The sequence below is a fragment of the Oncorhynchus masou genome, chromosome 13 (genome assembly GCF_036934945.1).
Source record: "Oncorhynchus masou masou isolate Uvic2021 chromosome 13, UVic_Omas_1.1, whole genome shotgun sequence".
Taxonomy (NCBI): Eukaryota; Metazoa; Chordata; class Actinopteri; order Salmoniformes; family Salmonidae; genus Oncorhynchus; species Oncorhynchus masou.
This window is the reverse complement of record NC_088224.1, coordinates 48,334,422-48,359,932: the sequence shown is the minus strand read 5'-3', so window position 1 is coordinate 48,359,932 and position 25,511 is coordinate 48,334,422. Positions and strand designations below refer to the sequence as shown.

The 25,511-nt window shown below is 41.4% G+C and overlaps 1 protein-coding gene across 4 annotated transcripts in view; it reads left to right on the top strand.

The window, feature by feature from the left end:
- The window catches only part of fgf12b (fibroblast growth factor 12b), a 128,001-nt gene that overhangs the window by 56,194 nt on the left and 46,296 nt on the right, over positions 1-25,511 (top strand). The window lies entirely within an intron of this gene.

The following is a 25,511-nucleotide window of genomic DNA, read 5'->3' as shown; positions in this document are numbered from 1 at the left end:
GGGCCACTGAGAGGCAGTAATTTCATATTGAGTGAGCATCTATATACACTAGCCATGACACTTATATGATAATCTTTCATCATCTTCTATTTTGTGTGTAAGTCGTGGTGATTTATCAGAAGACGTGTTTGTGTGTTGGAGTATGTATGTCTGTGTGATGCAGTGTGTAGATACATTAATGGGTGTATGTTGGCCTAGACTGTCAAGTGCAAAGTTTCAGAAGTAGCAATACGTGTCTTATGTGTAGGATAGATTGCTCATAACAGTGAAAGAAAGTAATTGTATACTGCAGCGCTGGTATCCCAACCAGCGAAAATGTCAAACAAAATCTGAACTGCTCTGCCGGTGAGTTTTGCGCCCCAAGACTGATTCAGCACAATGGACAGCACATAACCTTAACTACTGTTTTTTTTATCCGCAAACCAGCAACATAAAAGTAGACCACTACACTCGACTTACCAAAGTTAACGACAGCACTGTACGGCTACTACTAACTATTCACAATATTTTCAAAAATGAATCAACCGAATGCCTCCCCAAGACTGTGTTCACAGTGTGGTGGCTATGTATCTTTGTGAAAGTGTTTGGGCTTGCCTCTGAAATTGTATTTGTGGAGTTACGCTGTGCTTGCAGTTCTCTGGGTCAGGATGCCATGCCTCTCTCAGGAATTGTATGTGGCCCTGGCCTTCACAATGCAGAGGACAATAGAAGGGCTGCAGAGGCTTCAGCACTGGGGCAGATGCACATGCAGGGTGAAAAAATTAATCTCATTTGACTAATAAAAGCAGGGCATTTTCCACATGGTGATCGACTGAGTCAGTTGTCTTTGTCCACAAGAGCTAATGAATCGAACTTCATTCTGGGTTTGAATAGTATCTTTGAGCATTTGCTTGAGAGTGTCAGAGGGGTGGGGTTTGGACTTTGATGACTATTCCATTGGTCCCATTGTTCCAGGCAAGCTCAATCAAGCACAGCTAAAGTATTTGAGCGATTTCAAAAACTATACTCAACAAAAATATCAACGCAACATGCAACAATTTCCTGAGTTACAGTTCATATAAGGAAATCAGTCAATTTAAATAAATTCATTAGGCCCTAATCTATGGATTTCACATGACTGGGCAGGGGCGTAGCCATGGGTGGGCATGGGAGGGCATATTGTAGGTCCACCCACTGGGGAGCCATATCCACCCACTGGGGAGCCAGGCCCAGCCAATCAGTAGGAGTTTTTCCTCACAAAAGGGCATTATAAACAGAAACACTCCTCAGTTTCATCAGCAGTCTGAGTGGCTGGTCCCAGACGATCCCGCGGGTGAAGAAGCCAGATGTGGAGGTCCTGGGCTGGTGTGGTTACACGTGGTCTGCGGTTATGAGGCCGGTTGGACATACTGCCAAATTCTATAAAATCACTTTGGAGGCAGCTTATGGTAGAGAAATTAACATAAAGTTCCCTGTCAACAGCTCTGGTGGACATTCCTGCAGTCAGCATGCCAGTTGTACGCTCCCTTAACTTGAGACATCTGTGGCATTGTGTTGTGTGACAAAACAGCACAATTTAGATTGGCCTTTTATTATCGCCAGCACAAAGTGCACCTGTGTAATGATCATGCTGTTTAATCAGCTTCTTGATATGCCACATCTATCTTGGCAAAGGAAAAATGCTCTCCAACACAGGGACATAAACAAATTTGTGCACAACATTTTAGAGAAATAAGCTTTTTGTGGATATTGAAAATGTCTGGGATCTTTTATTTCAGTTCATGAAACATGGGACCAACACTTTACATGCTGTGTTTATATTTTTGTTCAGTATACTTAAACCCAGGTATGAGTAAAATACGGGTCTAGTGAGTTAAAGAGAGTATTTGAGCCAAACAGTTAGCAAGGGTATATCATCATCTTCAGTGAGCCAGACACCGAGGCCCCGTTTGAATACTTTTAAGAATGCATCCTTTGTAATCTAAACTAATATGACTAGATACAGTGCATTCGGAAAGTTTTCAGACCTCTTTTTCCACATTTTGTTACGTTACGTTGTTACAGCCCTATTCTAAAATAAAAACATTTCCTCATCAATCTACACACAATACCCCATAATGACGAAGTGAAACAGCTTTTTAGATATTTTTGCATATGTATTCAAAATAAAAAACAGTTTTCAAACTATTTGCTATGAGACTCAAAATTGAGTTCAGGTGCACCCTGTTTACATGGATCATTCTTGAGCTGTTTCTAAAACTTGATTGGAGTCTACCTGTGGTAAATTAAAGTGATTGGGCCTGATTTGGAAAGGTCCCACAGTTGAAAGTGCATGTCAGAGCAATAACCAAGCCATGAGGTCGAAGGAATTGTCCGCAGTGCTCCAAGACAGGATTGTGTTGGCACAGATCTGGGGAAGGGTACCAAAACATTTCTCAAGCATTGAAGGTCCCCAAGAACACAGTGGCCTCCATCATTCTGAAATGGAAGAAGTTTGGAACCACCAAGACTCTTCTAAGCCACTCCTCAGTAAAAGGCACATGACAGCCAGCTTGGAGTTTGCCAAAAGGCACCTAAAGGACTCTCAGACCATGAGAAACAAGATTCTCTGGTGTGATGAAACCCAGATTAAACTTTTTGGCCTGAATGCCAAGGGGTACGTGTGGAAGAAACCTGGTACCAACCCTACGGTGAAGCATGGTGGTGGCAGCATCATGCTGTGGGGATGTTTTTCAGCAGCAGGGACTGGGAGACTAGTCTTGATTGAGGGAAAGATGAACGGAGCAAAGTACATAGAGATCCTGAATGAAAACATGCTCCAGAGTGCTCAAGACCTCAGACTGGGGTGAAGGTTTGCCTTCCAACAGGACTAACAACCCTTGGCACACAGCCATGACATCACAGGAGTGGCTTCGGGACAAGTTTCTGAATGTCCTTGTGTGGCTTTGTCTTTATGGGGTGTTGTGTGTAGATTGATTAGGGGGAAAAACGCTTTAATACATTTTAGAATAAAGCTGTAACTTAACAAAATCTGGAAAAAGTCAAGTGGTCTGAATATATAATCCTGACTGAAATTGCTCATTCTGATATTTCTTAATTCCTTTCTTTGAACACAACAAACTTTAATTTGATACAACAGTAGCCTCCACTTCACATTTGAACTTGCCTCTCTGCATTCAACAATTTAATACAACTTTGAAATACATATTTCGTAGGATATCATGAAGTTGATGGCTAATACACTTTGGCCAAAAGTTGTCTGAACTGAATGAAGAAATGAATTGCCCTTTTACATGGATTTAAATGATTTAAAAAGTTACAAACCATGCCTGCATTTTCGTCTACTTACATTGTTTGAAAAGACAATAAGACAGAGAGTTGGACGTCCCATTTCTCATACCTCACAGTACTACTTTTAAAAGAAAATGAAGGTGGACCAAAGTCTGGTTGAGTGGGTAACACTTGCTTCATGTACTTCCCTCTGTGGCAGGGATCCTGGTATGCGCCTTACATTCTCTGCTCCCTCCACTCTGTCTCTCTGCTTCTGCTCCTGTCCTGCCATAAAATTCAGAACTTTGTACTCCAATGAGAACAGTCCTAGGCTAGAAGAATATAACACCCTACCCCTGGGCATATATATAGATCTCTCCCATTCAGATCTAAGAGTGAAGCATCTATCAAACTCCTCAACTTGTTTTTGTTTTAAGTTACGATTTAATTAAATGCTATACTGTATGTGTTCTTTATTGTCATGTGCCTTGCATGTACCAATTCTTCACCAAACATGATGTTTCCTCTTAGAAAATAAAAGTGATTGGAATTGGATTTGAATTGGAATAGTTCATACAGAGGACTAATTAAGTCACAGTGGCATGAGTAAGATGAATGTGCCTGTTAATGTTTTAGGACGGTATGATAAGCGCTAATCTATCTGATGTTGTGCAAGATTTTGCCGACGGAGAAGGTAGCGAGGCTACATACAGGCACCGGTTAGTCGGGCTGATTGAGGTAGTATGAAGATGTAGATATGGTTAAAGTGACAATGCATATATGATGAACAGAGAGTAGCAGTAACGTAAAAGAGAGGTTGGCGGGTGGCGGGACACAATGCAGATATCCCGGTTCATAAATTCCAATTATATTTATTTGTCTGATACCCAGAGGTTGTAAAGTTATGGTCTTAAATAAATCAGACAGAATTCCCAGCTCACAATTGATCAGATCCCAATTTATTTGCAAGAGCTCTCAAGTTTTGACAAATGCATTTCTTCTTATACCATGCTAAACTACGCACATACATACACACCAACAGGGATTTTCTCATGAGTCTAACCACAGTTTATAACCCCTCAGCCGACAGTTCCAGGCTCCCCCAGACATTATAACTCTGGACACATCGATGGCTCTGAACAAACTTTATTTGACTCTTTGCAAACTGGATTATGAAAGGCTAATCTGAAAACAAGACTAACAAGGCTAATCTGAAAACAAGACTCCCTAAATTGTATCAGCATATCGATTGCGCAACCAGGGCTGGCAAAACCTTGGATCATTGTTATTCTAACTTCCGCGACGCATATAAGGCCCTGCCCCGCCCTCCTTTCGGAAAAGCTGACCAAGACTCCATTTTGTTGATTCCTGCCTACAGACAGAAACTAAAACAAGAAGCTCCCACGCTGAGGTCTGTCCAACGCTGGTCCGACCAAGCTGATTCCACACTCCAAGACTGCTTCCATCACGGGGACTGGGATATGTTTCGTATTACGCCAGACAACAACATTGACGAATACGCTGATTCGGTGTGCGAGTTCATTAGAACGTGCGTTGAAGATGTCGTTCCCATAGCAACGATTAAAACATTCCCAAACCAGAAACCGTGGATTGATGGCAGCATTCGCGTGAAACTGAAAGCGCGAACCACTGCTTTTAAACAGGGCAAGGTGACTGGAAACATGACCGAATACAAACAGTGCAGATATTCCCTCCGCAAGGCAATCAAACAAGCTAAGCGTCAGTATAGAGACAAAGTAGAATCTCAATTCAACGGCTCAGACACAAGAGGTATGTGGCAGGGTCTACAGTCAATCACGGACTACAGAAAGAAAACCAGCCCAGTCACGGACCAGGATGTCTTGCTCCCAGGCAGACTAAATAACTTTTTTGCCCGCTTTGAGGACAATACAGTGCCACTGACACGGCCTGCAACGAAAACATGCGGACTCTCCTTCACTGCAGCCGAGGTGAGTAAAACATTTAAACGTGTTAACCCTCGCAAGGCTGCAGGCCCAGACGGCATCCCCAGCCGCGCCCTCAGAGCATGCGCAGACCAGCTGGCTGGTGTGTTTACGGACTTATTCAATCAATCCCTATCTCAGTCTGCTGTTCCCACATGCTTCAAGAGGGCCACCATTGTTCCTGTTCCCAAGAAAGCTAAGGTAACTGAGCTAAATGACTACCGCCCCGTAGCACTCACTTCCGTCATCATGAAGTGCTTTGAGAGACTAGTCAAGGACCATATCACCTCCACCCTACCTGACACCCTAGACCCACTCCAATTTGCTTACCGCCCAAATAGGTCCACAGACAATGCAATCTCAACCAAACTGCACACTGCCCTAACCCATCTGGACAAGAGGAATACCTATGTGAGAATGCTGTTCATCGACTACAGCTCAGCATTTAACACCATATTACCCACCATAGCCCCTGGGTCTTGACCCCGCCCTGTGCAACTGGGTACTGGACTTCCTGACGGGCCGCCCCCAGGTGGTGAGGGTCGGCAACAACATCTCCACCCCGCTGATCCTCAACACTGGGGCCCCACAAGGGTGCGTTCTGAGCCCTCTCCTGTACTCCCTGTTCACCCACGACTGCGTGGCCACGCACGCCTCCAACTCAATCATCAAGTTTGCGGACGACACAACAGTGGTAGGCTTGATTACCAACAACGATGAGACGGCCTACAGGGAGGAGGTGAGGGCCCTCGGAGTGTGGTGTCAGGACAATAACCTCACACTCAACGTCAACAGAACTAAGGAGATGATTGTGGACTTCAGGAAACAGCAGAGGGAACACCCCCCTATCCACATCGATGGAACAGTAGTGGAGAGGGTAGTAAGTTTTAAGTTCCTCGGCATACACATCACAGACAAACTGAATTGGTCCACCCACACAGACAGCATCGTGAAGAAGGCGCAGCAGCGCCTCTTCAACCTCAGGAGGCTGAAGAAATTTGGCTTGTCACCAAAAGCACTCACAAACTTCTACAGATGCACAATTGAAAGCATCGTGGCGGGCTGTATCACCGCCTGGTACGGCAACTGCCCCGCCCACAACCGTAAGGCTCTCCAGAGGGTAGTGAGGTCTGCACAACGCATTACCGGGGGCAAACTACCTGCCCTCCAGGACACCTACACCACCCGATGTTACAGGAAGGCCATAAAGATCATCAAGGACAACAACCACCCGAGCCACTGCCTGTTCACCCCGCTATCATCCAGAAGACGAGGTCAGTACAGGTGCATCAAAGCTGGGACCGAGAGACTGAAAAACAGCTTCTCTCTCAAGGCCATCAGACTGTTAACATTGAGTGGCTGCTGCCAACACACTGACTCAACTCCAGCCACTTTAATAATGGGAATTGATGGGAAATGATGTAAAATATATCACTAGCCACTTTAAACAATGCTACCTAATATAATGTTTACAAACCCTACTTTATTCATCTCATATGTATAGGTATATACTGTACTCTATCATCTACTGCATCTTTATGTAATTAATACATGCATCACTAGTCACTTTAACTATGCCACTTTGTTTACATACTCATCTCATATGTATATACTGTACTCTATACCATCTACTGTATCTTGCCTATGCTGCTCTGTACCATCACTCATTCATATATCTTTATGTACATATTCTTTATCCCCTTACACTTGTGTGTATAAGACAGTAGTTTTGGAATTGTTAGTAAGATTACTTGTTGGTTATTACTGCATTGTCGGAACTAGAAGTACAAGCATTTCGCTACACTCGCATTAACATCTGCTTACCACGTGTATGTGACAAATAAAATTTGATTTGATTTGATTTGGAGGAGCTCTCCCTGTCCTCTCTTATCTCCACATACATTCCTTTCTTCCTACGTACATGCCATATAACCCCTTCCTAATGAACAAACATTATTTAATACTACAAGAAAGACAGGGTAGAATTCTTGCCATTATAGTGCAGAATACCTCATTTAGTCATTATTGATTAAAAAATCCCATAACACCGGTTAGCCAATGTGCGGGGGGCACTGGTTGGTTGGGCCAATTGAGGTAGTATGTACATGAATGTATAGTTAAAGTGACTATGTATATATGATAAACAGAGAGTAGCAGCAGCATAGAAGAGGGTGTCGGTGGGCACACAATGCAAATAGTCCAGGTAGCCATTTGATTACCTGTTCCGGAGTCTTATGGCTTGGGGGTAAAAACTGTTGAGAAGTCTATTTGTCCTAGACTTTGCACTCCGGTACTGCTTTCCATGCGGTAGTAGAGAGAACAGTCTATGACTTTTGTGGCTGAGGTCTTTGACAATTTTTCGGGCCTTCCTCTGACACCGCCTGGTGTAGAGGTCCTGGATGGCAGGCAGCTTAGCCCCAGTGATGTACTGTGCCGTACGCACTACCCTCTGTAGTGCCTTGAGGTTGGAGGCCGAGCAATTGCCGTACCAAATTCAGTGGGGCAAAAAGGTATTAGTCAGCCACCAATTGTGCAAGTTCTCCCACTTAAAAATTGGTACACTTCAACTATGACAGACAAAATGAGAAAAAAACAACAAAAAAATCACATTGTAGGATTTTTAATGAATTTATTTGCCAATTATGGTGGAAAATAAGTATTTGATTTGGATGAAAAACGTTCCCGTTTTAAACAAGATATTTTGTCACAAAAAGATGCTCGACTATGCATATAATTGATAGCTTTCGAAAGAAAACACTCTGACTTTTCCAGAAATGCAGCATTGTGACGTATTTGTAGGCAGATCATTGGAAGATTGACCATAAGAGACCACATTTACCAGGTGTCCGCCCGGTGTCCTGTGCCGAAATTGGTGCGCAAAAGTCAGCTGCCAGTATTTTTCCATGGGATTCAGAGAAGAATGCAGGCTTCCACGAACGATATATCAATGAAGAGATATGTGAAAAAACACCTTGAGGATTGATTCCAAACAACGTTTGCCATGTTTCGGTCGATATTATGTAGTTAATCCGGAAAAAGTTTTACGTTGTAGGTGACTGAATTTTCGGTTTGTTTCGGTAGCCAGACGCAATGTAGAAAACGGAACGATTTCTCCTACACACAGACGCTTTCAGGAAAAACTGCGCATTTGGTATGTAACTGAGAGTCTCCTCATTAAAAACATCAGAAGCTCTTCAAAGGTAAATTATTTTATTTATTTGGTTATCTGGTTTTTGTGAAAATGTTGCGTGCTAAATGCTACTCAAAATGCTATGCTAGCTTTGCATACTCTTACACAAATTAGTCAATTTCTATGGTTCAAAAGCATATTTTGAAAATCTGAGATGACAGTGTTGTTAAGAAAAGGCTAAGCTTGAGAGCAGACGCATTATTTTCATTTTATTTGCGATTTTCAGAAATCGTTAACGTTGCGTTATGCTAATGAGCCTGAGGCTTTAGTCACGATCCCGGATCCGGGATGGGGATTTCCAAGAGGTTATTAACTAGTCCAACGCTCTAACCATTGCACTCCACGAGTAGCCTGCCTGTTACGCAAATGCAGTAGAAGCCAAGGTAAATTGCTAACTAGCATTGAACTCATCATATAAAAAACAGGCAATCATAATCACTAGTTATAACTACTGATCCAGTTTAGCAGGCAATATTAACCAGGTGAAATTGTGTCATTTCTCTTGCATTCATTGCACGCAGAGTCATTGTATATGCAACAGTTTGGGCTGCCTGGCTCATTGCAAACTAATTTGCCAGAATTTTCCGTAATTATGACATACATTGAAGGTTGTGCAATGTAACAATAATATTTAGACATAGGGATGACACCCGTTAGATAAATACCGAACGGTTCCGTATTTCACTGAAATAAGAAACGTTTTGTTTCTGAAATGATAGTTTCCGGATTCGATCATATTAATGACCAAAGGCTCGTATTTCTGTGTGTTATTATGTTATTTGGTGATTTGGTAGAACAATCTGACTGAGCAGCAGCAGGCCCGTAATCATTCATTCAAACAGCACTTTCGTGCGTTTTGCCAGCAGCTCTTCGCAAGCACAGCGCTGTTTATGACTTTAAGCCTATCAGCCTTATGGCTGGTGTAACCAATGTGAAATGGCTAGCTAGTTAGCTGGGTGTGCGCTAATACTGTTTCAAACGTCACTCGCTTTTAGATTTGGAGTAGTTATTCCCCTTGCGCTGCAAGGGCCGCGGCTTTTGTGGAGAGATGGGTAACGTAGCTTCGAGTGTGGCTGTTGTCGACGTGTTCCTGGTTCGAGCCCAGGTAGGGGCGAGGAGGGGGACGGACGCTATACTATTACACTGACAATACTATAGTGCTTATAAGAACATCCAAAGGTATATGAAATACAAATGGTATAGAGAGAAATAGTCCTATAAATACTATATTAACTACAACCTAAAACCTCTTACCTTGGAATATTGAAGTCTCATGTTAAAAGGAACCACCAACTTTCATATGTTCTCATGTTCTGAGCAAGGAACTTGAACGTTAGCTTTTTTACATGGCACATATTTTACATGGCACACATTTTTACATGGCACATATTACTTTCTTCTCCAACACTTTGTTTTTGCATTATTTAAATGAAATTGAACATTGTCATTATTTATTTGAGGCTAAATGTATTTTATTTATGTTTTTAAGTTAAAATAAGTGTTAATTCAGTATTGTTGTAATTGTCATTATTACAAAGTTGAAAAAAAAAATAATCGGCCGATTAATCGGTATCGGCTTTTTTGGTCCTCCAATAATCGGTATCGACGTTGAAAAATCATAGTCGGTCGACCTTTACTGTGGATGTATTTCAAGGCCTACCGTCAAACTCAGTGCCTCTTTGCTTTACATCATGGGAAAATTAAAAGAAATCAGCCAAGACCCCAGAAAAGAATTGTAGACCTCCACAAGTCGGGTTCATCCTTGGGAGCAATTTCCAAAGACCTGAAGATAGCAACGTTCATCTGTACAAACAAAAGAAGCCACTGCTCCAAAACCGACAAGAAAAAAACAGACTATGGATGGCAACTGCACATGGGGACAAAGATCGTACTTTTTGGTGAAACGTTCTCTGGTCTGATGAAACAAAAATAGAACTGTTTGACCATAATGACCATCGTAATGTTTGGAGGAAAAAGGGAGAGGCTTGCAAGCCGAAGAACACCATCCCAACCGGGAAGCGCGGGTGTGGCAGCATCATGTTGTGGGGGTGCTTGAATGAAGGAGGGACTGGTGCACTTTACAAAATAGATTGATTAATGAGGAAGGACAATGATGTGGATATATTGAAACAACAACTCAAGACATCAGTCAGGAAGTTAAAGCTTGGTCGCAAATTGGTTTTCAAAATGGACAATGACCCCAAGCATTCTTCCAAAGTTGTGGCAAAATGGCTTAAGCAGGAATCAGGACAACAGAGTAGTGGTCAGATTTACCAAATGGAGGGTGAGGGAGAGCTTTGTACGCGTCTCTCTGTGTGTAGTACAGGTGATCTATAATTCTTTCTCCCTCTGGTTGCACATTTAACCTGTTCATAGAAATGAGGTTAAACTGATTTAAGTTTCCCTGCATTAAACTCTCCGGCTGCTAGGAGCGCCGCCTCTGGGTGAGTGGTTTCCTGTTTGCTTATTTCCTTATACAGCTGACTGAGTGCGATCTTAGTTCCATCTGTTTGTGGTGGTAAATAAATAACCACGAAAAGTATAGCTGAAAACTCTCTAGGCAAGTAGTCTAGCCTACAATTTACCACAAGATACTCTACTTCAGGCGAGCAAAATCCTTAGATTTCGTGCACCAGCTGTTTTTTACAAATATGTACAGACCGCCCCCCTCGTGCTGAAACATAGGATATTACAGTTTTTGATGTCCTGTTGGTAGGATATTCGTGATCGTACCTTGTCTAATTTATTGTCCAATGATTGCACGTTGGCAAGCAATATTGACGGTAACGGCAGCTTTCCCACCTGCCTTCTGCAGATCCTCACGAGGAATCCCGCTCTGTGTCCTCTGTACCTGCGTCTCTTCCTCTTGCAAATAACTGGGATGTTGGCCTTGTCGGGTGTTTGGAGAATGTCACTTCTGGACATCAGATCGAAAGTTACTAACCTTGATTTCGACTTCAAATATGACTTAAACGCAGACTCAGCTGTTCCACTGTTCATACAGGACCCTATTCCTTTGTTCTATGGGCTACCGACTTCAGTGCAACTTTTTACATCATCGATCATAGTCTGCAGCTGGTAAAACGTTTGTGTTATGGCTTTACTCCCCCCCTGCAATAATGTGGATAAAGAGGTACCTGTCTAACAGAACATAGAGGGTGTTCTTTAATGGAAGCTCATCCAACATAATCCACATAGAATCAGGAATTCACCAGGGCAGCTGCTTCGGCCCCTTACTTTTTTTCAATCTTTACTAATGACATGCCACTGTGTGTCTATGCATGCAGAATGCTCAATACTATACACGTCAGCTACAACAGCGACTGAATTGACTGCAACACTTCACAAAAGAGCTCCAGTTAATTTCAGAATGGATGGCAAGGAATAAGTTAGTCCTAAATATGTGACTCACCACGTGGATTCGGGCCTTATGTAGCAAAAGCAATTTTTGTATTTATTTTTTACGTAGGATAAAAGTAGAAACTCAGAACTACAAAATGGTATATCATACACTGCATATGAGGTACAATGGGAAAGTAATACTGCTTTGAAAGTTGGTCAATTTCGAAACTCACTTTTGAGACGATCTTCTTTGAATGTTTTGGTATCTAGTGAAGAGCTCTTATTTTGTCTACACCCATTCAGCATTGTTCACAATCTCTTAAGCTTTAGCCCCACCCATCTCGTTTCGCTCTCGGAGCGCACACTTTACTCTCTGGCCGATGATTTGTTTACCTCTGGATAACATGAAAACAGCCTAACCAGCCCTGCTGGCAACAATTTCATTACACCTTTTTGCAGATGTTTATTGACACTGGCCATATTCAACAGGTGTTGTACACACGTCACGTAATGTTATCTAACGAGCCAGCCAGCTAAAGTTAGCTAGTTAAACAACAATGAACAAATTGCCAACAATGAAACAGTTCTGGGAGCTAACCAACCAGGTTCAATGTTTGCTAGCTAACATTAGGCTCTAACTAGAAAAGCAAACCACTCTGGGAAACGAATAATGTCAGCTAGGGAAACAGCCAGCTAACATTAACTAGCTGGTTAACAGTACAGTTTAGCTTGAAATTAAACCACTTTCTGTCAAAATTAGAAACGTATAATATCAGAAAATGTTGCTAGCTATCTTACCTGTATACATCATCATGCACGATGGACTCGTCTCCCTGTCTGGAATGCCATACCACGGTTGCCCTTAGTTTGCCATACCAAAGGTTGCCCTTTTGCAGCTCCACTACACGATAATAAAAAAAAGCTGCATTCGACAGCATTACCAACACAGACTGACGAGCTCAAATAGACAGAAGCCTGCTATATGGCAGACCAATCCGAACTCGTCTCTCGGCATGTCCAGCCCACTCAATATCTCAGACAATCATGGCTAGCGGGAAGGGTACAGCCTTTTTCTGAGGCTAAACCAACTAGGCTTGTAATTTAACTTTGTATTTACAGATAGCATGCAAGTTTGTTATGAAGGCACACGAAAGTTCACATATCAGCCAAAAAATGCATTTTGCTAAAAAAATAAATATCCTGTGAAGTCGTGACTTGTGACATATGCCTACTTTCCTGAATCAGGTCCCATATAGCTCCATTCTTGTGTATTTTATTCTTCTTGAGTTAAAATTTTATTTTTAACTCTGCATTGTTGGGAAGGGCTCTTTTAATCAAGCAGGTATTCGGTGCATGTGACAAATACAATTTGATTTGTTTCACTCAATTGGAGAGGACACATCAGAGTTGGCATAATAAGGCCACATTATACGTAATCATCATGTTTCTTCGAGCACCCCATCTACAGTGAAGACATGCCTTGGAGGGTAGGACATTTTATGTCAGGTTGGGTTTAAATGATAGGCCCTAATTGAGACCTTGTTAGTTCTGCTCAGATAATGAGATATGAAGAGGTTCCAAAGTGCTATATATACATTTTCAGAAATGTTGGTACATTTGCTTTTATTGTTTAAAGAACTTATGAAAGAGATGTGTGTATCTAATCATGACATGGCCTCATTCAATTACATACATGGTCTGCAATCTATATATCTGTCTCACTTTCAGAGAAATAAGTAGTACTGATAGGTTTTACACAGTCAAATGTAACAAATAACAATACTTTTAATAAAGGACTATAAAAAATGATAATTTGTGACATCAATATACCTATATATTTTTGTATTAATCAATACAGTAATATGAGATCTGTATGCAAAACATTTACATTTGACATTTTAGTCATTTAGCAGATGCTCTTATCCAGAAGGATGTATGGTTGGTTAGTGCATTCATCTTACGATAGTTAGGTGAGACGACCACATATCACCTTCTATTCCAGCTAAACAGTGGATTTATACTGTTTTGCAAAAAAAACTAACTTTTAAAACACACTTACTCTTGGAACTCTCGGGGCAGTATTTCATTTTTGGATAAAAAAACGTTCCCGTTTTAAACAAGATATTTTGTCACGAAAAGATCCTCGACTATGCATATAATTGACAGCTTTGGAAAGAAAACACTCTGACGTTTCCAAAACTGCAAAGATATTATTTGTGAGTGCCACAGAACTAATGCTACAGGCGAAACCAAGATGAAACTTCAAACAGGAAATGAGCAAAATTTTTGAAGCGCTGTTTTCCAATGTCTCCTTATATGGCTGTGAATGTGCCCTGAACGAGCCTACAATTTCTGCCGTTTCCCCAAGGTGTCTGCAGCATTGTGACGTATTTGTAGGCATATCATTGGAAGATTGACCATAAGAGACCACATTTACCAGGTGTCCGCCCGGTGTCCTGCGTCGAAATTGGTGCGTAAACTTCAGCTGCAAGTATTTTTCCATGTGATTGATTGGAGAAAGCAGACTTCCACGAACGATATATCAATGAAGAGATATGTGAAAAACACCTTGAGGATTGATTCTAAACAACGTTTGCCATGTTTTAGTCGATATTATGGAGTTAATTTGGAAAAAAGTTTGGCGCTTTGGTGACTGAATTTTATTTATTTTTTTGGTATCAAAACGTGATGTACAAAACGGAGCGATTTCTCCTACACAAAGAATCTTTCAGGAAAAACTGAACATTTGCTATCTAACTGAGAGTCTCCTCATTGAAAACATCTGAAGTTCTTCAAAGGTAAATGATTTTATTTGAATGCTTTTCTGGTTTTTGTGAAAATGTTGCCCGCTAAATGCTACGCTAAATGCTACGCTAGCTATCAATACTCTTACACAAATGCTTGTTTTGCTATGGTTGAAAAGCATATTTTGAAAATCTGAGATGACAGTGTTGTTAAGAAAAGGCTAAGCTTGAGAGCTAGCATATTTATTTCATTTCATTTGCGATTTTTATGAATAGTTAAAATCTCAGAATTAAAATCTGAGAACAGTAATATTTTACACACAACACACATGAAGGTACCCATAAGCGATCATTTCTGGTGAAAAAAACACAAATGTGAAAAACGTTTTTGCATTTTGGAAACGAGCTCTTCGTATGGCCTTCAGTTATGATGATGATACAGTGCATTGGGAAAGTATTCGACCCCTTGAGTTTTTCCACATTTTGTTACATTACAGCCTTATTCTAAAATGGATTACAAATTTTTTTCTCATCAATCTACTACACACAATAACCAATTTTTGCAAATGTATTAAAAATAAAAACAGAATTACCTTATTTACGTAAGTATTCAGACCCATTGCTACGAGACTCGAGAATTACGCTCAGGTGCATCCTGTTTCCATTAATCATCCATTGATTATCCTTGTTTCTAGATTTTGAGTGGAGTCCACCTGTGGCGAATTCAATTCATTGGACATAATTTGGAAAGACGCCACCTGTCTATATAAGGTCTATACAAACTGAGCAATCGAGGGAGAAGGGTCTTGGTCAGGGCGATGACCAAGAACCTGATGCTCACTCTGACAGAGCTCCAGAGTTCCTCTGTGGAGATGGGAGAACCTTGTAGAATGACAACCATCTCTGCAGCATTCCACCAATCAGGCATTTGTGGTAGAGTAGCCAGACGGAAGCCACTTCTCAGTAAAAGGCACATGACAGCCCACTTGGAGTTTGCCAAAAGGCACCTAAAGGCTCTCTGACCATGTGAAACAAGATTTTCTGGTCTGATGAAACCAAGATTGAACTCTTTGGCCTGAATTCCAAGTGTCACGTCTGGAGGAAACCTGGCACCATCCCTATGGTGAAGCATGGTGGTGGCAGCATCATGCTTTGGGGATGTTTTTCTTCCAGGGACTGGAAGACTAGTCAGGGTCAAGGCAAAGATGAACGGAGCAAAGTACAGAGAGATCATTGATGAAAATATGCTCAGGACCTCAGACTGGGGCGAAGGTTCACCTTCCAACAGGACAATGACCTTAAGCACACAGCCAAGACAAAGCAGGCTTCGGGACAAGTCTCAATGTCCTTGAGTGGCCTAGCCAGAGCCCGGACTTCTCTGGAGAGACCTGATAATAGCTGTGCAGCGACGCCTCCCATCCAACCTGGCAGAGCTTGAGAGGGTCTTCAGAGAAGAATGGGAGATGCCAAGCTTGTAGCGTCATACCCAAGAAGACTCGAGGCTGTAATCGCTGCCAAAGGCGCTTCAACAAAGTACATATGTAAATGTGATATTTCCGTTTTTTAATTTTAAAACATTTGCAAGAATGTCCGTAAACTTGGTTTTGCTTTGTCATTAATGGGTATTGTGTGTAATTTGAGGAGGATAAAAAAAAGAATTTGGCTGCAATGTAACAATATGTGGATAAAGTTAAGGGGTCTGAATACTTCCCGAATGCACTATATAAACTCATAAAAAAACGGTCTCTCACTGTCAACTGCGTCAAAATCAAAAGTAACAGTCTGGTGTGGCCACCAGAAGCATTAACCTCTCTGGTATATGTGGGACGTCCCACCTGGCCAAAAGCCAGAGAAAATGCAGTGCGTCAAATTCAAATAAATTACTATAAAAATCAAACTTTCATTAAATCACACATGCAAGATAGAAAATTAAAGCTACACTTGTTGTGAATCCTGCCAACATGTCAGATTTCAAAAAGGCTTTTCGGCAAAAGCAAAAGATGCTATTATCTGAGGATAGCACCCCAGTAAACAAAGAGAGAGAAGCATATTTCAACCCTACAGGCGCGACACAAAACGCAGAAATAAAAATATAATTCATGCCTTACCTTTGACGAGCTTCTTTTGTTGGCACTCCAATATGTCCCATAAACATCACAAATGGTCCTTTTGTTTGATTAATTCCGTCGATACAATCCAAAATGTCCATTTATTTGGCTCGTTTGATCCAGAAAAACACCGGTTCCAACTTGCGCAACGTATCTCAAAAGTTACCTTTAAACTTTGCCAAAACATTTCAAACTACTTTTGTAATACAACGTTAGGTATTTTTTTACGTAAATAATCTATAAAATTGAAGATGGGATGATCTGTGTTCAATAGAGGAGGAAAACAAACTGTAGCTAGCTTTCTGGTCACGCGCCTCTATCTAACAGTACACTTGAAGTGACCCTCGCTCTGAACAGGGATACTTCTTCATTACACAAAGGAAAAACCTCAACCAATTTCGAAAGACTGTTAACATCCAGTGGAAGCGGTAGAAATGGCAAGAAGTTCCCTTAGAAATCTGTATTCCCAATGACAACCCATTGAAAAGAGTGACCTCAAAAAAACAAACAAGCTGAATGGTTTGTCCTCGGGGTTTCAGCCTGCTAAATACATTCTGTTATACTCACAGACATGATTCAAACAGTTTTAGAAACTTCAGAGTGTTTTCCATCCAAATATACTAATAATATGCATATCTTATCTTCTGGGGATGAGTAGCAGGCTCAGTAACGTGCTCAATGGGATTGAGATCCGGGCTCTTTGCTGGCCATGGAAGAACACTGACATTTCTGTCTTGCAGGAAATCACGCACAGAACGGCTGGTGGCATGGTCATGCTGGAGAGTCATGTCAGGATGAGCCTGCAGGAAGGGTACCACATGAGGGAGGAGGATGTCTTCCCTGTATTGCACAGCGTTAAAATTGCCTGCAATGACAACAAGCTCAGTCCGATGAGGCTGTGACACACCGCCCCAGACCATTAAAAAAACAAAAACATTTTTACCTTTATTTTATTAGGCAAGTCAGTTAAGAACAAATTCTTATTTACAATGACAGCCTAGGAACAGTGGGTTAACTGCCTGTTCAGGGGCAGAGTGACAGATTGTCAGCTCGGGGGTTTGAGCTTGTAACCTACCGGTTACTAGTCCAATGCTCTAACCACTAGGCTACCCTGCCGCCCCACTAGGCTACCATGATGGACCCTCCACCTCCAAATCGATCCTGCTCCAGAGTACAGGCCTCGGTGTAACGCTCATTCCTACGACGATAAACGCAAATCCGACCATCACCCCTAGTGAGAAAAAACTGCGACTCGTCAGTGAAGAGCACTTTTTGCCAGTCCTGTCTGGTCCAGCGACAGTGGGTTTGTGCCTATAGGCGACGTTGTTACCGGTGATGTCTGGTGAGGACCTGCCTAACAACAGGCCTACAAGCCTCTCTCAGCCTATTGCGGACAGTTTGACACTGATGGAGGGCTTGTGTGTTCCTGGTGTAACTCGGGCAGTTGTTGTTGCCATCCTGTACCTGTCCCGCAGGTGTGATGTTCGGATGTACCGATCCTGTGCAGGTGTTGTTACATGTGGTCTGCCACTGCGAGGACGATCAGCTGTCCATCCTGTCTCCCTGTAGCGCTGTCTTAGGCGTATCAGAGTACGGATATTGCAATTAATTGCCCTGGCCACATCTGCAGTCCTCATGCCTCCTTACAGCATGCCTAAGGCACGTTCACGCAGATGAGCAGGGACCCTGGGCATCTTTCATTTGGTGTTTTTCAGAGTCCGTAGAAAGGCCTCTTTTGTGTCCAAAGTTTTCATAACCATGACCTTAATTGCCTACTGTCTTTAAGCTGTTAGTGTCTTAATGACCATTCCACACGTGCATGTTCATTAATTGTTTATAGTTCATTGAACGAGCATGGGAAACAGTGTTTAAACCCTTCACAATGAAGATCTGTGAAGTTATTTGGATTTTTATTAATTATCTTTGAAAGACAGGGTCCTGGACTTTTCTTTTCTTTGCTGAATTTATGAGCTCTAAGCCTTGTCTTGTTTGATGTACCACAGTAAACATTTTTACATGCAAAGACGTCCCTTTTCCTCTTTATTTTGACATAGGATTTTTACAAGTATATTATGATAACTGGGACAGTTAGTATTGACATCAGGCGTTATGAATCCAGTTCAGACCTGGGTTCAAATCATCTGCATCTCTTATGTATCTTCACCATCAATCTGAGAGAGGGAGACACAGAGAGAGGGAGACACAGAGAGAGGGAGACACAGAGAGAGGGAGACACAGAGAAAGAGAGACACAGAGAGAGAGAGACACAGTGAGAGAGAGAGGGGGTCACAGAGAGAGAGAGAGAGAGAGGGGGGACACAGAGAGAGAGAGAGAGAGAGAGAGAGAGAGAGAGAGAGAGAGAGAGAGAGAGAGAGACCGACCGACCGACCGACCCAGTTCTCTGTTACCATGGCACATTTTCATCACAGCAGCCCCTGACAGAGCATTCTGTCCGTCATCATCAGGAACATGACACCTGGCCGACAGAGTGACTGACTGTGCCTTTCACGCCTTCACTGCCTTTCTGTTCATTATATAATCACTGCAATAGTCTGCAGTCTCACTGGAATGTTCTTACTGCTCCAGCTGAGGTTTTGATGTTTTCGAACATCGACTGATATAAGTAATTCAAGCCACATCTTGTTTTGGTTTCTCATAAATGTTTCGAGGAGGGGAAAAGAGGGGAGAGAAGGTGTGGGAGGAGGACAGAAAACAGGAGTAGGGGGACAGAGAGAGACCGAGAGACATGCTTTGCTGATGTTCACTGATGCGCTGGCCCACAGAAATAATTCATAGGTCTGTATGCTGGATGTGTATTTTTAGTATCTCGACCTTAAATTTGAGAAACACTAATTTGTTTGTTGAGGAAGTGTAATTCTTATCAATGCAATAGTGTATTCTGTTAAAAGGTTCTGCTACTCTTGCTGCTGAGTGAGTAAAGCACTGTCCATATCTATGTGGGTTGGAGCTGCTGTTCTGAACGACAGACGTTCTAAAGAGCAAGAATGAAATAATGTTTACCGAAGCACCCTGTGACATTGTTGCGAGGGAGAGGTAGATAGAGACAGGAGGGGTTTGTGAGTATACTGTAAGCTGGGTAATTCAACACTGCAAGGAATATAGAGGGGTACACATGGATAATGGATTTAGAGTTAGAAGGTTTTAATTATACACTGAGTGTACAAAACATTAAAGGCACCTTCCTAATATTGAGTTGCACCCTCCCTTTTGTCCTCTGAACAGCCTCAATTCGTCGGGGCATGGACTCCACAGGAAGGCTGGGCCATGTTGACTCCATTGCTTCCCACAGTTGTCTCCAGTTGGCTGGATGTCTTTTTGGTGTTGTGCCATTCTTGATACACACGGAGCGCTGTTGAGTGTGAAAAACCCTGCAGCGTTGCAGTTCTTGACACGAACTGGTAGCACTTACTATCATACGCTGTTCAAAGGCACTTCAATATTTTGACTTGCCCATTCACCCTCTGAATGGCACACATACATAATCCATGTCTCAATTGTCTCAAGGCTTAAAAATCATTTTTTAACCTGTCCCCCCCCCCCCCTTCATCTACACTGATTGATGGGGATTTAACAAGCAACATCAATAAGGGATCATAGCTTTCACCTGGATTCACCTGGTCAGGCTATGTCATGGAATATCATATTGTTTTGTACACTCAAAATATTTTTCAACATTTTGTTGTGTTACAAACTGGGATTAAAATTGATTTATTTGTAATTTTTTTGTCAACACACAAAATACTAATTCATGTCAAAGTAGAAGTAAAATAAACACAAAAAAATAAACTTATTAATGGAAAATTAAACACAAATATATATAGTGCCAGTAAAAAGTTTGGACACACCTACTCATTCAAGAGAGAATGCCAAGATTGTGCAAAGCTGTCATGAAGGCAAATGGTGGCTACTTTGAAGAATCTCAAATATAAAATATATTTTGATATGTTTAACACTTTTTTGGTTACTACATGATTCCATTTGTGCTATTTCATAGTTTTGATGTCTTCACTATTATTCTACAATGTAGAACATAGTAAAATAAAGAAAAACCACCACAGCTCTACACATGGACCCCATAATATTACTTTCATTGACTGTCTAATGGGAAAACACAGTTCATGTCCTAACATTTACAGAAATGGATCACAGGTTTATTGAATATTGTACACATTTGCAGCTAAATGCTGAATTGTGGTAAAAAAAAGAGAAAGATTTTGGATGGGGAGAAATGGTTTATGGTGGATGATGGTGGTCCTATAGTCATAATTGATAGACAGGTAGCCCACTGCTTGACATTGATGTGTCACTGAAGTGTATGCGAAATGTATGGCTCAGCACAGAGAAACCACACAGCTGAGGCAGTCCAGCTGACTCTTCTCTAGAGAGAAACCATGCAGCTGATCTCTGTGTTTGGGTGTGCGTGTGATGCAGGGGACAGTCTTTCATGTGACCTCAGCAGGAAAATCTTTTGACCCTAATCATGATGATATATCATCATTACATGCAAAGCAAGATAGAAAGACTAAATATGTATGAGAAACATTCCTGTGTGCGTAAGATTGTGTAGTGTAAGCTTGTGTTTATTTGACTATTTCAGACCATACACTTCTGCCCCCCTGCAACTGTCTGTCCGACTCGCCGTCTGTGTGCATGGCTTGTTTAAATGTTTGATTTTAACATAAGCACATTTTGAGGATTTTAGATGCAAGTTTGTATGTGGACAAATTAGATTAGTTACAGTATGAGTTTTTGTGATGGCGGCAGTTATTTAGAGGTTGATTTCAGTGAGTCTCTTCCAGAATTAAAGGACTAGCTGAAGGACAGACCCATCTGTCCTTCAGCTAGCTCTCTATGGCATTGAGAATGAGCCATTGACCGGGCCAAAAGGGTGAGGAGAGGACAGACACGACAGCTTTGCTCCCATGGTTGCCTCTGGTGGAGGATTGAAGTACTACAGGCATTTCAACAACATTTTACATTTACATTTTGGTCATTGAGCAGAGGCTCTTATTATCCAGATTAATACAAACTCAAATCCCCCACACAGCTGATCTCAATTGCAACCATCATCCACCACCGATTTACCTCTCTATAATGCGGATGTCGGAGTTATCCTATAGTCCTGGTTGCAACCAACATTTTTCAAGATGATTTTGCCCTCTGGTGGGTATTACTTTTTAATTTCACTAGTAGAGCAGACTAAAGGCAATTTGTCTATTTGACAATCATTCTGTACAACTGAAATTAAGTATTTCCTCGTAACAGTTTTGTTTATGTTTCCACTTGCCACTGCAGAAATATATGTAGTCGATGTTTATGTATTCCTATTGATTGGTTTAATTGACATACTATTAAGGTGTTATGCCATTGGTCATGTTTGCAGATAGGGGGAGATCGCACATTGTTGTGAAGTACCACTTAAGCAATTTTTGGGGTATCTGTACTCTACTATTTATATTTTTGACAACTTTTACTTCACTACATTCCTAAAGAAAGTAATGTACTTTTTACTCCATATATTTTCCCTGATACCCAAAAGTACTCGTTACATTTTGAATGCTTAACGAGGACAGGAAGATGGTCCAATTCACACACTTATCAAGAGATCATCCCTGGTCATCCCTACTACCTCTATGGTAAACTCACTAAACACAAGTGCTTCGTTTGTAAATTATGTCTGACTGTTGGAGCGTGCCCATGGCTATCCGTAAAAAAAAAGAACATTGTGCCATCTGATTTGCTTAATATAAGGAATTCTAAATTATTTATACTTTTACTTTTGTTACTTAGATATATTTTACCAATTACATTTACTTTTGATACTACTAAAGTATAATTAAAACCGAATACTTTGACTTTTACTCAGGTATGACAATTGGGTACTTTTTCCACTACTGAAATCGCAAACGTAAATTCTTCCCACTTGACATTGACATTCAAGTGGTAGTGTAGGGGAAGAATGAGAGAAGGTGATACTCGCGTCTAGCGACTTGCTGGTGCCGAGTCCCAGCACAATTACTCAATCACGATTTATGACATTGTTTGTATGGCTGACTATCACAGGGGTCAAACACATCTTATTGGTGGAAATCTCGAGGAAGAAATGTTCCCAAGGAAGTCTTGGGGTCACAGGAGAGTTGTGAAGACTGATGAAACTTGAATCAACGAAAATGAATGTTCCTGTATGAATTAAATTGTCATGTTTGGTTTGTTTTAAGAGTTCAGTAAGAGCTATGATTTTTGACGTTTTACTGTGCTGTAAGTGCTATGGATGTATTGTTACAGGGAAACTTATTTTGTTTTTCGCACTGCTGCTAGTTCAAAGAGTAGTGACACAGGTGCGCTCCTATCATTTACATTGAGTTGATTAGACTGGAATCTGGGTGTGTTGTCATGTCTTTTTGTTTTTACGAGTTAAGTACAAATGCATTTTAATTTAGGTTGGGGGGTGAGTTTCTTTTTGAATTTGGTTAAAAAGACTTGTGAATTTGTTCATAATTTTAGAACTTGCTACCAAGCTCATGTGTGGCTCAGTTGGTATAGCGTGGTGCGCGTTCAATTCTCATGGCGGACCAGTACGGTGAAAATGTATGTACTCACTACTGTATGTCGCTCTTGATAAGAGCGTCTGCTAAATGACTCAAATTCTTAGCCTGTTGATGATAGTAATTTTTTTCTCTGACTAGTCTAATGTATTTCATGAACACTAATTGTTTGAATGTTAATTATTGAGTGATTTAATACATTCTATCAGTTGACCTGAGTCAATGCGTTCCTCGTTTTACTCAGTCATTTGGGGCAGTTTCGGTGCCAAGATCTTTGTAAGGCAGGGTTTACACGACCAGTCCAAGTGAAGGGTTAAACCGTTTTATTACTATCAGGTTTCGGCAGCGTTTCTGATATACAAAACCTCAAAACAAACAGAGTAAACACTTCATCACCAGTGGAAGGTCCTCCAGTCGTAGTCTTTGGGGGATCAATTCTTGTTGAAATGATAAGTTCCATTCTTCTATTAAACCACCCTCCTCAAAAACAACTTCCAAAGTACAAAAACTCAGGGTGTGGTTAAGTAGAGGCCCTGATTGGTTTCACCTTTCTGCAGTTTAGCTCTGATTACAACTGAAGACAGGTGTGGCTGTTCTGCTGCAGTCTAGATGTTTTCCCCTGAGCTGTACATGGTCCTGCCTCTGGGGAATACTTCACATTGCTGTCCGTGGTCTTGGCAGCCAGAAAACAAAGAAACATTGCAGGCACATACCATCCATCCACCACACAACCCCTGAAACTGTGACAAATTTTTGATTGACTATACGCTTATAATTTAGCAGGTCTATTGGTAGTTGTAATATACACATAGCACATGCTTGGGCACCACGTTTACATCTCTGATATGCTTGCCTCAATAAATTAATGCTATTGGTTGCCAGGATTAGCTATTTGTATGAACATTGGTTGCCAGGATTAGCTATTTGAATCCAGTCTCATAATAATTGCATAAAGGTGCAAGTTAGACACATGTTCGTTATTGTTATACTGAGAGGTGATGCAAGGCTCGCTACCTTGACTAGATTCTTCCAGAGACGAACAGGGCCTGTTGTATTTATTCACATAATATTGGAGTCAGATTGATGAATGGAGTTTATTATTATTTTCAACATAATTTTGACATAATGGTTGGATAATGTCCATCCAACTACAGAATGGTGACTCATCCTCAGTTGAGGGCTGACGACTACAATAGGTCATGTTCTGGAAGAGTGCATTCTATTTACGTAGTGACTATGAGTACGAGTTCAGTATGCACATTTCCTAAGATATACAGTTGAAGTCAGAAGTTTACATACACCTTAGCAAAATACGTTTAAACTCAGTTTCACAATTCCTGACATTTAATTCTCGTAAAAATTCCCTGTCTTAGATCAGTTAGGATCACCACTTTATCTTAAGAATGTGAAACGTCAGAATAATAGTAGAGAGGGATTTATTTCAGCTTTTATTTCTTTCATCACATTCCCAGTGGGTCAGAAGTTTACATACACTAAATTAGTATTTGGTAGAATTGCCGGGTAGCCTTCCGCAAGCTTCCCACAATAAGTTGGGTAAATTTTGGCCCATTCCTCCTGACAGAGCTGTTGTAACTGAGTCAGGTTTGTAGGCCTCCTTGCTCGCACACGCTTTTTCAGTTCTGCCCACACATTTTCTATGGGATTGAGGTCAGGGCTTTGTGATGGCCACTCCAATACCTTGACTTTGAGGTCCTTAAGCCATTTTGCCACAACTTTGGAAGTATGCTTGAGGTCATTGTCCATTTGGAAGACCCATTTGCGACCAAGCTTTAACTTCCTAACTGATGTCTTGAGATGTTGTTTCAATATATCCACATGATTATCTTTCCTCATGATGCTATCTATTTTGTAAAATGCACCAGCCCCACCTGCAGCGAAGCACCCACACAACATGATGCTGCCACCCCCGTGCTTCACGGTTGGGATGGTGTTCTTCGGCTTGCAAGCGTCCCCCTTTTTCCTCTAAACATAAAGATGGTCATTATGGCCAAACAGTTCTAATTTGTTTCATCAGACCAGAGGACATTTCTCCAAAAGGTATGATCTTTGTCCCCATGTGCAGTTGCAGACCGTAGTCTGGCTTTTTTTATGGAGGTTTTGGAGTAGTGGCTTCTTCCTTGCTGAGCGGCCTTTCAGGTTATGTCGATATAGGACTCGTTTTACTGTGGATATAGATACTTTTGTACCTGTTTCCTCCAGCATCTTCACAAGGTCCTTTGCTGTTGTTCTGGGATTGATTTGCATCTAATCTGCTGTTTTATCGTTGTGGGTTTTTCGTTGATATCAAGCTTAGTTTAGCCCGGAGGTTCATGTAATCTCCCGTTAAT